Raw genomic sequence first — 16,582 nt, 5'->3', positions numbered from 1 at the left:
TTGTTGTAGGTTGGTAATAGAAACGGAAAGAATCTTCAATCAAGAAATGAAGATGCTGGCAGCTTTTATTAAACACAACTGCTTAGTGCTTTCATGTCTTATAGGAGACTTATTCAGACATTATAGACATGAACAATCTTTAATTAACAATAAAAAAAAAAGAAATTGAAATTTGGATAAAGATAAAAAGGAATACGCTTGCAGGAAATTGTAGAGTTACTGCTTCAAAGGTGCAGTCCGCTTTTTTCTTTGTGGGGGGGAGGCTGCTACCGTGTTGCTTCTTTGGCTTTCTTGACCATTACACCAGGAAGAGAAATTGAAAGTGATTACCATTCTACTGGCTATAATGCTCAGCCTGCTCTCCAACAAAAAGTGACAAAAGTTAGGACTCCATTTTGATTACAACAGTTACAAATCTATTCTCCAGAAAATTATGAAATCAAATGACTTGGAGGTACAATTGTGTGAAATGTGAAAAGTCAGACTCAGTATTTGTATAGAGAAGCTATATCCCAGCTAGCAATGTAAATGGTAAGCAATTGCATTACTTACTATTTCCTTACTATTCTTCAGACAGCTGTAACTTTCATAATCTATGGTAGATAGCTTGCCATAAACACAATGTGTATTAAGTAAGCATGGTATGTATAATCCCACTAGAATGAGACAAAAAGCAACGATCTTGGTACTCTGTGCTGAACTAGACACTCAAAAACATGCACATGTGCGTTTATAGACTCAGTCTCTCTTACACACACACACACACACACACACACACACACACACACACACACACACACACACACACACACACACACACACACACACACACACACACACACACACACACACACACACACACACCGCCATACACATTTAATACTACATGCCTAGATCTGTGATTTGCAGGGACGGAAACTGTCCTTCCCCTGTGCAGTTTCCCTAGCTGAAATATATAAGTGAGTGCCTAGTCGTGTGCACTTGAACCTGTTCCTCATGGCCCATTAGGGTATGTAGAGTAAAACCTCTGTACTATGCATGAAGCTAAGAGGCATTGCACCAAGCTTCTTAAGAGGCATCATTAGCATAGACCCTGACCCACATTGCGCACTAATATAACATCTCCCAGTATTGGCCATTGTGTGCAGTGAGGCTTCTATGAATCAGAAACCTTCTGTGCACATGCACATAACTATGTCTACTGCATGCAAGGTGTCTTGGAATTCTAACCACAGATACACACACACACACACACACACACACACACACACACACACACACACACACACACACACACACACACACACACACACACACACATATACACACACAAAAACACACACACACATTATGCCATTACATATACATTTGTTTATTTTGAATATTACAATGATTCCTTCAAAACTTTGCAATACCCCAGATCATTATTTCATGAGTTTTGGCAGTTTTTTTTATTTGTTTTCTGTCCAAGAACCCTCAATATATAAACCATGGATAAATAATGCAATAATTTAAATTTACAGCTTTGTAAACTATTGCCCTCTCTAGGTTCTCATATTAAGCAAGTTATTTGTTGTTTAAAAATATAGGAGATTTTATTAGGTATTATTAACCACAAAAATATGTTATAGAATGTCGTAAACCTTATGTTTTACCATGTTATGTACTGCGAAGGCAATAACTATTAGCAAATTAATATATTTTATTTTATATATTATGCTTGGATAGGAGAATGCAGAGCATTTGTGTTAAAAATGGAATAACAAAATTACAAAATATTTCTTTAAGATGTCTGATGTTATCAGGTTTTAGTCTGACTTGGGAATTGTACACTAATATAAAAAGCAGTACTACATTTTTTTAAAATATTATACTGCATTTGATTAACCTACTCATACTTTTCAACCTCTTAACTCATGAAATCTGGACAAAGCCATAAACAATGGGGTGACAAACGCCACAAAATAGGAACAGATTTTATCTATTGCTCTTATAAACTTACAAAGTTGCTACAATAATAGGTTTGCATCAGCATGCATTTTTCTGAAGGCCGTGAAGTATGAAGCTCAAATGTCTGTCATTATTTAGTGGCTTTAGTCCTTGTGACTTGCTAGAAAACCACAAATTTATGAGGAACAGATCAAACATATGAGGCAAAAATCTGGACATTCTGCAAAAATCTGGACAGCTGAGAGGTATGCGTGCATTCAGTTTATTGCATTACAAACTTTTTCTTTCCTCTGGTAAGCTATGCCTGCTGCTGTTGTATTGTCACAGTTTAGCACATAATGTGCTAATATAAAAGAACATAAATCCAGTAGACTATGATGGTAACAGGATAGCTAGGATTCAATGACTATGTGCCTGTGCAGTGATAAATATCAAGCATTCCATAGCATGGCATGGCCTGCAGCTGATAAGATAAGTCAGGGCTTGCATAATGCTGATAGTCAGAAAAAAGGAATTCACAGTGAATTAGTGTAGCCACATTATGGGGAATAGTAACACTAGACAGGTGCAGTAGGATCAGAGTGTCTGATGACCCAGGAAAGGCAGGCAAGTGTAGCGTGCATGGCCACAGCTGGGTCTACTTTACATTACCAAACCGACACTTCACCGACATGCAGAAGACCGAGACAAAATGACCGACAAGCAAGTTGATTGAAAAGGTGATTTGCCGACAGCCGAAAGACCGACAAGGGTAACGTGTGAGCGCGACTCGGTAAGTGTGTGATAGTGACGGAGTTAGGAGCGGTCAGGTAAGTGTGCAATATTGTGGGATTTTGGGTAAGGGTGTGGGAAAGGTGAGTCTGTGGTAGTGTCGGAGTTAGGGTTCGGGTAAGGTAAGTGTGTGATAGTGACGGACTGTAGTTTAGGGACGGGTTAAGTGAGTTAGGTTTAGAGTGCGGGTAGGGTGAGTGTGCGATAGTGACGGGCTTTATGTTGTAGGGTGGGTTAAGTGAGTTAGGGTTAGGATGCAGGTAAGTTAAGTGTGCGATAGTGACAGTCTTTAGGTGTAGGGGTGGGTTAAGTGAGTTAGGGTTAGGGTGCGGGTAGGGTAACTGCGCGGTAGTGTCGGACCTTAGGGTTAGGGTTTGGGTTAGAGTTAGTGGATATGTCATTGTGTGTCATGTGTAGTTTACGTTGTTTGTGTTGGTGTAATTGTGTTCGGTTTTGTGAGTTGTCGGTGTTGTATGTTTTCGATTATTTGGGGTCGGTGTTTTGTGTGTCGGTGAAGTGTCGGTTCGGTAATGTAAAGTAGACCCCCACAGCTATACATACTTATGTTAACAGAAAAGTGCCACAGCAATGCAATAAGCGTAGTAAGAGATTATCCAAAAAGGACCAGAGCAACAAAGCGCCAACCCAGTTCATCATATAAATAGGAAAGATGGGAATTTTGGAAAGAGGAAAATTACAAGCAGAAGAAAATACACAAGGTTAGCCAAAAAGAATGGCAGGTGTGTGAAGAAAGGATTATATTGTGATGGGAAAGACTCCCATGTTTATATAAAAGATGGCGAATGTAGTTGGCAATTCTTATGGGAGGAAAATAAGGAGAGCAGAAGATTACATAGTCAGATAAACAGGATGACTGGAGAATAAACATGATCTGGGGAATAACAGAGATGGCAGGGGTACACCTGGATGGTGGCAGAGCAGAGTTTATGACAGATGTCAGACTCGCCCAAAGACCAAGCTATACGTATATCACTCACCTCCTTGGCTGAGGTCACATGTAGGTAGCACTGGTCACCTGATGATTGAGGCTTACTGGTCAGATGACTCAACCAGTCATGCCAGTAGGTGTTGCAGGGTGATGTGATAAGCATTCATCAGTTAGCATTCCTCAGATAACACTGACATCTGGAACTGCCACCAGGCAATACAAGGGGGCCCTCTGGGCCACTTTCACAAGAGAAGCCTCTGACGCCCACTAAGAAATGACCAAAAAGGCCATCATTGGGCCATCTATGTTGCCTTCAACACGGTGGCCTCCAGCCCCTGGTGAGAGGTGGACTATTCACTACTGGCGACCCAGCTCCAGAGATGTTGGCTACTTCTCAGTCATGATCAGAGCTGGTTCATCAAAAGGATAGAAAAAGACAACTCATTAGTACAGATATGAGGAACAAACCAGAAAAAAAAAAATCAATGCTTACAGTAAAACTCTGCCTCCCATTGTAATGTCATGCTGGTGTCACCACAGGTCACTGTAATGATGTAATGATGTCTGCACATCTTAGCAGAATGGATGTTGCTGGTGACATCACTCACCATTTTCGCACGCTTATGTCAGACATTCATCTTGTACAGTGGGCCACCATATTGTTCAACAGACACTCCTGAAAGTCCCTATGGAGGAAGGAGAATAAAATCTTTCTCCTCCTTTGACACCAGGATGTACCTCTTCTCTTCCCAGCACCCAAGGAAGCCAAGTCCCCTCACAGAGGTTCATTTGAGAAGCAACATGATAGCCATATGTGCAAGGACCCATGTGCAGAAGTCAGGTGACATGCATTGGAACACAGCAATTATGGAGCTTCTACTCTGGGACAACTTACCAGGCTACATGCACTTGATCTCATAGTTCTTCACCATCAGTATCCCCTGTAGGTTCATGGAACAGCATGTTCTGTCATGGCCAGATGTTTGTTTTATGATTCTTAAGAAAATAAAATCCAATTTTCATGGGATGAAATGCAAGAATAATACCAGTGATTTGTAAATGTAATTTCTGATCCTTCCATGATTTTATTAGAAGTTTTAATGCATGTATATATATTCAAAATTAAGACAGATTATTTTACCAAACAGCCAATGATGTCAGCCGGCAATATTAAAGGCAGTAAATATGCAAAGAAATACAGGTTGTGGTGAATGACTGCTCTTGCCTAATTTCCAAAGTCCATGAAATGTCATGTTTTCTCAATACTCAGAGAGTCCAAATTTGAGATTTATAAGTATTTTTCTTGGATGAATGCAAAATACAGGTCCCTGCTCATGACCATTATCTGGGTCATTGACTCTATACATTTACTAGATCCTGAGACAGGACAATCTGTTAGGGTACAGGAACATGGTCTCATAGTTTCAAACTGTCTCTACAATGTACCACAGGGAGCCATGATTCCTCAGACTGCTACAGTTGACATTGCCAAAGCTTTCAACACTGCAGCTGTGTTAGCACTGGAGGACATAATCCCTGTCTCCCCACTACTTGCTACCAGACACTGTCATATCAGTCTCTTCTGACCATGATTCATATAATAGCATTGCTGTCACCTGTCACTGTGTCCTCTGACCTGTGCAAATGATGCTGAATATGAACTGCCCAACCTTTAAACTCACTTGGTAAGTTAATGTCTCATGCACAGTGTGGCCAGTCTATGCACTGTCTTGTATCAGCTGAATGATACCATTTTATTCTTTGCTGTCTGTATTAGGGACAGTAGTTGTGTACCAGATATCACAACTTTACCAGTGCCATGAGGTATTGCACTCATCATTCCTCCCCCCATGTGCCTGCTTACCCTCCGACTGTCTAACCTGCTCCTCACCTACTGTTCTTGCAGTGATGGTTGGCTCTGGTGGGATGCTTTCCTGCTGCCATAGATTTCTGTGTAGCCATTTTGTGCAACAAGAACATAATATGATATTTAGCTGCAAGCTGCAAGTTTGTGGTGAATATTGCAGTGTACCACCTGTCATATTAACACTGGTTGTAGCCCTTCAATTGGCTAACAATGCATTGCACCATGTTTCAGTTTTATGTGCCATCTCTACTATGGTCTGGTAGTTGTGGCACGTATCTGGAATTATCTGAAGCACAGCAATGACACCATCATATGTGATTTGTTACCTGCTTGAATGGTAACTGTAAACAATGGCCTCTGTATCCACCTACATGTGCACCTACAAACTATATTACTTTGTGTAAATCCTCTTGTATAAACCACTAGTATACACTAGTATATGTCATATGTGTGAACCATGGAAACTGCCTGAGTAACACTACTATGCACTAGATATGTGTAATATGTGTGAACCATGGCAACTGCCTGGGTACTACTAGTATATACTAGATATGTTTATATGTGTGAACCATGGCAACAGCCTGGGTGCCACATGAAAACATTGTAGATAATATCCTCTGGTCCCTATGGAGCAAGCAGGGTCTTGACGGCAATGTATGTGCAATCAGTGGCTCCCAGGACCTCAAGGAAATGGACTATGGCATAACAGGCATACATTGTGGTATCTCTGTCCTCTGTAGTTTTTGGAAAGCATTTATGATCTTTCACATGTTTCTGTATAGTAGGATAAGCAAGTCTGATGCTTGCAGTATCTCTGCTTATGTGCACTGTAAGTCACTGAAATGTGTCTGTGGCTAGGATAGTTAAAATCACACATACCTTAAGAGACCACTGGATGGGGTAGCACACACATCCACTTGATTCCTTGTGTGGGAAGCACTTTAAAACAAGTACCCATATGGTCTTGCTATCTATCCAGAAGCTGTTCTCAGTCTGCAATTCAGTCAAGTGCTTGTATGCTACATGCTAATGAGACTGTCTGTGTTGGAATGAAGGGACACAGAATGTCACTTCACATGCAGTGGTTCTGACAGTAGCCTGCTAACACATGATAATCTGGAATAACTGTTGCTATCACAAAATTTGCAGTATCTTTCTCACTGGTGTTCTTACACTTCCAAGTGACTGAACATTGTGGCATACCGGCCTGTTTTATATGCTTCTGAAGCAGTCCCCCATGTTGAATCTGTCATTTGCATACTCAGACATCCTTTAAATCAGAATCCTCATTTCCATATCATTATATGGTCATTTGCATATTCATCACATGGTATTTGCATATTGCACTATTTTTTACCTAACAAGGCTACACTACTTTTAACTCTGAATCACCTCCTCCCTGTGTATCACCGCTTCCCACAGCACTATGTATTGCTTATGAATACTGGACAATGTGATAATTTTTCAGTTGTGTATGCTTTTTATTAAGCTTATAGCTCAACTGCGCACAAATAATATTTTACGTGGGTGACTTAAGAACATTGCCTTGTTTTGTGACTTATTCTGTGTAGGGAGAGAATGTAGGTATCAAACCAAAAAACACAAAGTAAAGACCATTTGCAGGTCATACACTTATCCAACTGTGCTAAATTATCAGGCTGATACTTGCCCTAGTGTTAGTAACTACTTAAATGAAAGCACATTAAGCCCATCACACAATATGGAGGACAAAAAACTGTTCATTACTGAACACTCATACTAATGCTGCAACACTAATTACATGCCCATTACTGAGCACTCATAGTTTCATAGTTTCATAGTATAGTACTAGGCTATCTGCCCTGGGGCATTTGTAAGCCTAGTCATAGTGATGTGGCTTTTGCCACCCCATGAAATGGTACAAAAATGTACAGAATAAATCTAGAATACTGTGCCTCTGTCTAGTAGTGACACAGTGAAGGTCCCCTTATATAATAGAATTAGTTTACTGTGCCCCTGTCTAGCAGTGACACAGATGTGACCCCTGGGGTAAACTTATGATCTCCCATCCACTCATCAAGATTTCTCTTGAAGAGAGTCAGTGAGGAGCTCTGCCTAATATGAACTGGGATCCTGTTCCAAAGCATGGGAAGCCTCTAGGTTATGAATCTATCCCTCCAGCATGTCCTATTCATACTTGTGCCGAGGTTTAAGTCTTTAGCTCTCGTGGTCCTGATGGATTTGGATTTTTTGAGGTGGAGCATGTCCATCAGATCCTGATTGGACATGGCCTTGTACGTCAGGCAGAGATCACCTCTGAGCAGGCGGTATGCTACTGAATAGAGCTGAAGTTTCTTTAGTCTGGCAGAATAAGACATATGTTGGAGACCCTTGATCCTTTTGGTGAGGTACTTTTGTGGTCTCTCCAGCTGTTGCAAGTGCCGGGTGAGGTACATACCAAATGGGGCATTGTACTCAATCATGGGTCTGATGAGGGAGGAATATAGGGTACAATGACATCCTTGGATCTGGATGTGAAACCCTTCATGATGAGGTGTGCAAGGTAGAATGTTTTTCTAACCACTTTGGCAACGTGGGTGTCAAATGAGTGGTCGCTGTCTACTTGGGTCCCTAGGTCTCTGATTACTTTTTCCGTACTCAGTGGGTTGCTGTCTATGTGATAATTTGTGGGTACTTTGTTTTTTCCAAAAGGGATGACTATACATTTTTGGCATTTAGTTTAAGGCCGTGACTACGGCACCAGTTGTCCGTTTCAGTGAGGCCTTTTTGTAGGATGTGTGTATCTGCTGGTGTATCGGCTATGGTGCCTAGTTTGCAGTCATCTGCGAACTTTGTCAGCCACAGCCCTCCCATGTTTGCTTTAACATCTGAGAAATAAATGCCGAACAAGAGGGGTCCCAGGACAGATCCCTGTGGGACACCACTTGTGACTGGCTTTGAGTCTGACATTGCTCCAGCAATTTTAACTTTATGGGTTCTGTCCTTTAGCCAGTTTGCAACCCATCTAGTGACATAAGGGTTTACTTTTAAGCTGTTTAGCTTATCTATGATGCCTGAGTGGGGTATTGTGTCGAAGGCCTTAGCCAAGTCCAGGTATGCTGTATGGACTGCTTTGCCCTCATCAATGGCTCTAGTGACTGTTTCGAAAAGTCAACCAGGTTTAAAAGGCAGGATCTGCCCTTTACAAAGCCGAACTGGGTGGGGTCAAGCATCTGTAGGTCCCCTATGTCTCCGTTTATGAGTTCCATAATGATTCTTTCCATAGCTTTGCAGACCAGGCTAGTCAAGCTTATGGGGCGGTAGTTTCCAGGGTCTGTAGAGGCACCCCCTTGTGGAGTGGGACCACTGTTGCTGTACGCCAGTGTTCAGGTACATATCCTGAAGTAAGGCTAAGGTTAAATAGCATTTTTATGTGTGGGTTTAGCTCCTCTTGGAGTTCAGGTCCCATTGATGCTGTGTTTTTTGCTTTGTTTAGGGCAGTTCTCACTTGGACATCTGAGATGACAGGGAGATTACATTCAGCTGGGATAAGTATTTCTTCTTTTGGGGGTGAAGGAGGCGAGAAATTTGCACTGAACCTGTCAGCCAGAATGTTAGCAATATCTGTGGGTTCAGTGTATTTTTTGTTGTTGTGAACCAACTCTGAGCATATCTGAGGGTTTCTGTCCAGGTTTCTAACATAGCTGAAGAAGGCTTTGTGGTTATCTTTAGTGCCCTTAGTGATTTATCTCTCAAAGTTTGCCTTGGATGTTTTATGAGAGAATGTAGTTTTCTGCTAATGTTGATCAGAGATGTCTTCCCTTCATGGGATTTCGCTCTGACGTGCAGTAGCTTCCTTCTTTTGTTATACAATTTGTTTATGGCTGAGGTCCACCAGACAGGATGCTTACATTTGGTGGAGAGGGACTTGGATTTGTTTGGGATTGCATGATCCATGCATTCTTGGAGATGTCCATAGAAAGCATTTGTGAAGGATTCAGCATTGTGGGATGTGGTATCCACTGGCACAGTGGGCTTAAAGGATACCATCTCAGTCTTAAGAAGAGTGAAGTCTGCTTTTGAGAAGTTTTTCACTGTGGTCTTTTGTGCTGGGGGTGGAGGTGGGATATGTATATCCAGGATGATTAGTTTGTGGTCAGATCTCACTAGTGAGGGGTATACTTCCGGTGTGGAGCATTTTGTCCCCATGTTTGTGATGATCAGGTCTAGTATATTATCACTACTAGTGGGAGAGGTGACTAGTTGTTCCAGTGCATTTGAATTTATGAATTCCAGGAACCTTTGGGCTAGGGTGTTAGGGCTAGAATAATGTACCCAGTCTATGTTTGGGTAGTTGAAGTCTCCCAGTATGATGGTATTTTGTGATACATTCATATTCTCCAATGTCTTCAGGAAGGCTGAGTGGGGTTCTTGAGATTGGGAGGGTGGTCTGTAACATGCTACCAGTTGTATAGCAGTTATGCCTATGGTTAGTTGCACCTGTATGGTCTCTGATGCTTCATGTGTTGCTACTAACCTGGAGGTGTGGGTGTCCTTTATGAATATGGACACTCCCCCTCCCTTTGTGGTTCGGCCCGGGTTTTGGGCGAAAAGCATGATACGAGGTATAGCCTGGTAGCACTGGGGTGCTCTCAGGAGCCTTGAACCAGGTTTCTGTTACTGCACAGACGTCGATGTTCTCCATGCTGAGGAGTGCATCAAGTGCCTGCATCTTGAGATTTAGACTTCTGGCATTGAGCAGCATTACCCTTAGTTTTTTCCATTTTGTTTTCTAAGGAGGTGGGTTTGTCTTTTGAGCCTTGCCTAAAAAAGGCACTATGGGGGTGGCAAGAGCCTTAGCCAATATCTGGAAGCCCAGTGGTGACAGGTGTAAGCCATCCCTTGCGAAGCAGCGTGGCTTGTCCAACATATCATCCCAGGCAGACAGACATTGGATCCCCTTAGAATGACACCAGTACTTGAGCCAATTGTTAAAGCTGATCATCTTGTCTTTAATAGTAATGGTGCAGTATACATTATGTAGCACTCATAGCAATGCTCCAGCACACATTACATATCCATTAATGAGCAGTCATAGTAATGCTCCAGCACACATTAGATGTCCATTACTGACCACTCATAGTAATGCTACAGGACACATTACATGCTCATTACTCAGTGCTCATAGTAATGCTCCAGCACACATTACATGTCCATTACTGAGCATTCATAGTAATGGTGCAATATACATTATGTAGCACTGATTGTGATGCTGCAGCACATATTGTATACTCATTATTCAGTAGCCACAGTAATGCTGCACCACACATTATATGCTCATTACTCAGCACTCATAGTAATGGTGCAGCATACATTATGTAGCGCTCATTGTGAATCTGCAATGCACATTATATGCTCATTACTGAGCACTCATAGTAATGCTACAGGGCACATTACATACCCATTACTAAGCGCTCATAGTAATGTTGCAGCATACATTATGTAGCATTCACAGTGAATCTGCAGCACACATTGTATAGTCATTACTCAGTACTTACTGTAGTGGTGCAACACACATTATATGCTTGTTACTCAGCACTTACAGTAGTGCTACAGCATACATTACATGCTCATTACCCAGTTCTCACAGTGATGCTGCAATAACATTGAGCATATCAAATGCAACTATTATATTTTGCAGATTCATCAGGTTTATGCATAAAAATCTGTGCACATGGCACTCCAATGTTCTGTATCTGATGTGACATCCCTATATGACAGTACATTTTTAATTGGTTTATCTAATTGCTTGTCTGTTTGCTTTTTCCCACTGGTTCTTAATAGCCGTCAAAGGAGGCTCACGGTTCTGCACTTCTGGGCTACAGCCATCCAGAATAAAAGTTAGTTAACTTTGTTTTTGGCATGTGAAGCAATGTGCACAAGTTCTGATTTCTACAAAAAATAAATAAATAATAAATAAAAAAAAAATAAAAAATAAGTCAAATGATTTGGCTAGGCTATTATTAAAACTGTGCACCATTTATGTAGCTGTCTTTATAAAGAATAAGGTGATTACACCTTATTACAAGTCCTCCTGTTGTTTAGAGGGTATATAAACCACTTTCAATCAGGAACTGCTTTGGTTTCTAGATGAAGCAGTGAGCAGCCTTTCCCATTGGCTTAGGTTATATTAGGTGATAAGTACCTCAGGCAGCCTGAATCAAAACTGACAAAACATGGGGTGACTGCATTACCAAAAAACACTTGAGGGATGGAAAAGAAATTAGATGTACCACAAGGAGGAAAGCAAACAGCACAGATAGAGAGGATCAGAGATGTGGAAGTGGAAGGAGATGGAAAAGTTATGGATAGGAAGGGAACTGGCACAGGGCAAGAACTGAAAGAGAGAAGAGCCAGACTAGGGAAAGAGAAGAGGGATTTAGTGATCAGAGACACAAACATAAAACAGGATGAAGAGTTTAGGCAAGTGGAAAAGGAGATACAAAAAATCAAGGTTTAGAGTCAGTAAGACTCAGTGATCAGTGGTCACCTAGAAGGAGGATGGATACATGTTGCAATTCATGTAGGTCTGGATCTATCAGAACAGACAGCTGAAATGGCACCAAGCAGGTGAAGGGGTTGCAGAGATGTGGCAAGACAGGATGTTGAAGATGGCACTCTCAGAAGTGCTGAATTTAACAGTAACCAGCACAGGGGAAGAAAGGATTAAAAGAGTATAATAACTGGCTGCAGTAAAGGACAAAGGAAGAGGGCTTGGTATTGGTAGGAGAATAGGGAATACCTGACGAACAAGGTGTAAAAAAGAGGCAGGCTCTTTCTTAGCCCAGACGTGACAGAGGTGCTTAGCAATGGGTTGGAAAGGACTGTACCTTTAAACTATGGAGAAAGGGGTAAGAAAGTCAGAAAGAAAGAAACAAGAAGAGAAGGTTAGATGAATGGATGGTCTGACAGGTAGAAGTTGAGAATCAGTGTGAACAAATGAAAAGTTCAGAACTTTGGCTACAACCCCCCATGTGAAATATGAGCTGTGACAGAGCAGATCTGCTTTTAACAGAGTTTGAAAAGGTCTGGCTGTGCTGACCACATTTGGATTGGACCACCAGGGCCAGATTGCAGGCACTGGCAGCAGTAAGCAGAATGCCAGGGTGTATCATCTGTGGGATAGATCTTAGAAGTCAAAAAGTAATGTTTCTGCTTTATGGGCCTTAGTCAGACCACACCATGAGGTCTGTGTTCAGTTCTGGAAGATATATAAGGAAAAGGCCATAGGATGCTGGAAAGCTAGCAGATAGCTCTGTGATGGAAGGACAGGAGTAGGGGCTAAAAGAACAAAAACTCTTCTCACTTGAGACCAGAAAAGACAGGGTTGGGGCACAATATTAGTGCACAGTATCATGGCAGGGAGATGAGAGAGGGTTATGATGACATTTAGGATAGAGGGGGAAGGAGAAGGAGGAGGAGACACTCGTATCAGTTTTATGGACTAACTCCTTCCTGTACCTCCAAAAGTCTTTCTTCACATAAAGGGCTGTAGATGCATGAAATGGACTACTGGAATAATGTTAGATAGGGAATCCACATAAGTATTCAAAACAACATGCGACAGGTAGAGAAATTATAACGGGTGAGTTAAGGATAGCCAAGAGGTAGAATGTTAAATGTACTGAAGAGCAGACTAGACAGGCTGATTGTGTGTTTTTGACATTAAGTAAATATATTCTAATGTAAAGCCGTGGATATGCTTATGCTCATACCAGATACATATTTGGAAATCTCTAGCATATAACTGTGTTCAAATCTAAAGATGATGGGCATATTTATTGGTATAACTTAGCTATGCCCGAATGCATCCTCTCCCAAGTTACTTCTGACTCCTCCTTTTCTTAGCAGCCAGAATGACATATATTCATGAGAGGAAGGCTGCTTAGACAGGTCAAGATATAATTTCTTGCATCTTCTCCCAGTTGTTTTTCACAGATAAGCAGATGCAGATCCAGTGCAGATAACCTGATCCAGGTGCTGCTCAATGCCAGCATTCTTTATTCTCCCTTTGGACTTTACTTTTCAACCAGATTGGGGAGGGGTGTCACTTCTGTATTCATTTATAAACAGTAGCTCAAAAGAGAGCACACTTGTGTTCAATGCTAGAAGATCAGCACTGTCAGTTCTATTCCCACAGCAGGTACTTGGACTAATTTTCCAGTACTGACAGTGCAGTGCAGCTTGGGGTGGGGTGTGGGTGCTGCACTCTTGAGAGAGCTATCCTTCTTATATGTTAAACTAAGGTTTCATCTGCCTGAGTTGGTGGTAACCTAAGTGGAATTAAATGATCCCATGGCACATATTGACAAAAGAGTAGACAAATTTCCCTAGTGCTTTTGCCAAATTTCCCCTAGTCAGTCTGAATACCACATTGGGTTTCCCATGAAAAGAGGCTATCGGCCAAGTGGGACTAACCCAGTCAACAAATTGTAATTAAATAAATAAAAATATAATATGTAAAGACCTGTGCTAAACTTTCTTCATGATTCAAAGACCTGGTCCCACTCTAAATCTGAAAACCTTAGCGTAGATCATGTGGTCACTCTTGTCATAATATCAGGAATACATGACAAAATGTATTAGTCAGTTTTCTATAAATAACTGACAACAAATGTTTAATTTAGTTGTCCCACCTTGCATGGATATGTGCCTAGGAGCTCCAGCATTTAGATCTCTTTAGGGAGACCTAATGCTGAGAACACTGATGTGAATTGTAAGTTTGAATTTGTGCAACATCCTACAAAAAGCACCTTTTATGCAGTTTGTAAATAACATAAATACATTGCACTTTGGGTAGCAAAGCTCCTTTCAGAAAATAAAGCTCTTTGCTCAATCTAGTCAGCCTATTTTGTGGACACAAAATCCACAAGGACATCCCTAATATCTAAAATCCTGTCAGAATACACAGGCCACTTTTATCCTCAGTTGTCATTGACATCAACAACCCTCTTTTTTTCCATTTTTACATGAGTTTGGGGTGAATGTTTATACTGCTGGATTGCCAACTCTGATGTGGCCAGTTTTATCCTCATTCATTTTACCAAAATATTTCCAGGTATACTTCTCATGACCACTTGCATTCCAGATCTGTCTGCTACCCACTATCCCTCCCTGCCCCAAACTGATCTGTGTTGACAGGAACATGCTTGGTTCTCCTAAAAGCCAGACTGGCCTATGGAGAGTTTCTAGCTTGTATGTGCTAGCACAGGGACACAGCAAGGTAATTAGTGTGAAGGATGGGAAAGCCTATACTTCCTTCTTCCACTGGGGGCAACACACTTCTCCTCAATAAAAGTGGAGGAGGGGAGTCCCATATAATGTAAATTATATGTGTATTTTCTGAATGGTAGGGTTTCTGTTAGGCAGACACATTTATGGGAGATGTCTACAGAGGAAAAGAAACTTTTTTCAGCATTGTTATTTTTATTCCACACAACTTTGCCTGGAAGGAAAGCTGCACCCTCTTCCAACTGGACATTTTTGTTTGAAAATTTTCAAACATTATCTGGCAATCAGCACATAAGCATATCCTCTTCCATTTATTTCAATCCACCTGTACAATGGGAGAATGTGTGCTGTGTAACATGATGCTTTGCAAAGGCTGCTTAGCATGGACTATAATAGATTGATTTCAGTTATTTGCCCTGAAAGTGCTCCAGACTTATGTAATGTTAATAATATTTGCTGGAGCAGATTTTTGGGCTTGCAAACCATAAGACACAGTCATATTTGAACCCAAAAGAAAATATGGTTGGTTGGTTTAGAGTAGGAATGTCATAATGAGAGCAGTTGGCAATGAAGGGGCATGTCCAATGCCTCCTTTATCAGTGCAAAGGGTAACAAATAAAATGCAACAGTGAATGGTATCCTGGTACATGTGAATGGTGGAGGTCAGTGTCCCTTAATGATAATATGAGGAAGGAGAGATGATAATAAAAGGGCCATGGATAACAAATCCACACATTACCCTTCACAAATAGAGTCATTAAATATCTTTCCCAACTGCAGCAAGATGGCTGCCAGTAATAGATTAATGTTTCTGCTGTGCTAAAGCATATTATCCCAGTCTTGGTTATACTTTTCCCCTTTGTGACATGCTTACTGACTCATAGGTTAGTACTAGGCTAACTGCCCTTGTGAGCATAGACAATTATCCCTTGTTAGACTCAAACCCTGCACTTTGTGTTTGTAAGGCAAACACCTTAACCATTAGGCCACCCTCCCAACCCTATGCAATATGTTCTCTATATAAAATACACATTTTGATCAGGCATGGATTACATGATCTCTAAGAAACAATGACAGGCTTTGCTTCAGCAATATGTGATAGTAATTCCCCCTTTTTAAGAGTAATTGAGCTATTACTCATCATATTTATACCATCAATCAGATACATTACATTTTACCTGAATTGCAGGTGCAACATTTTTTAATGAAGCCATGCAGTGACTGACCACCTGCCATCTTCCTATTGCTTCTTCTCCAGACTATTTCCTCCCTGTCACTGTAATCAATTTCCCTTTTCAACTCACGAGCAAGATGTTTGTTTTATAGCTGCATGATCCTGGATGTTCTTTAGTCATGTATAATCATTTGCTGCATTGTAACAATGTGTCTTTGCTTACAGTTGCTGCACTTTTCACTTCTGTGGTCATTGCATTGAGAAAAAGACAAAGGGATTTTTTTAAAATTTTATTTTACATATTGTTGCTATTTTTCTGAGTTTAAGTAGCACCAAATGAAAATAATGAAATAAGGGGAGTGGGGAGCCTTTCTTTTGCATTGAGAGTACAGGGCAGATTGTACCCTGTGAAAATATGAACAAAATTCATTCAGTTATGTTACTGTGTGCTTTTGTTTAACACCCATTCCGCACACTGACTACTTCTTATGCAGTCCATAACAACCTTGAGCAGATAGATTTGTGCATCTAGGTTCAAGGGACTGTGTTTTGAGCATTGTGAATCAATGTGATATAGCAGACCCAATGAAATCAGATTAAT

This window comes from Protopterus annectens, chromosome 1.part1 (genome assembly GCF_019279795.1).
Source record: "Protopterus annectens isolate FY-2018-M chromosome 1.part1, PAN1.0, whole genome shotgun sequence".
NCBI classification, from domain to species: domain Eukaryota; kingdom Metazoa; phylum Chordata; order Ceratodontiformes; family Protopteridae; genus Protopterus; species Protopterus annectens.
The sequence above is the reverse complement of the archived record's forward strand: the minus strand, read 5'-3'. Positions refer to the sequence as shown.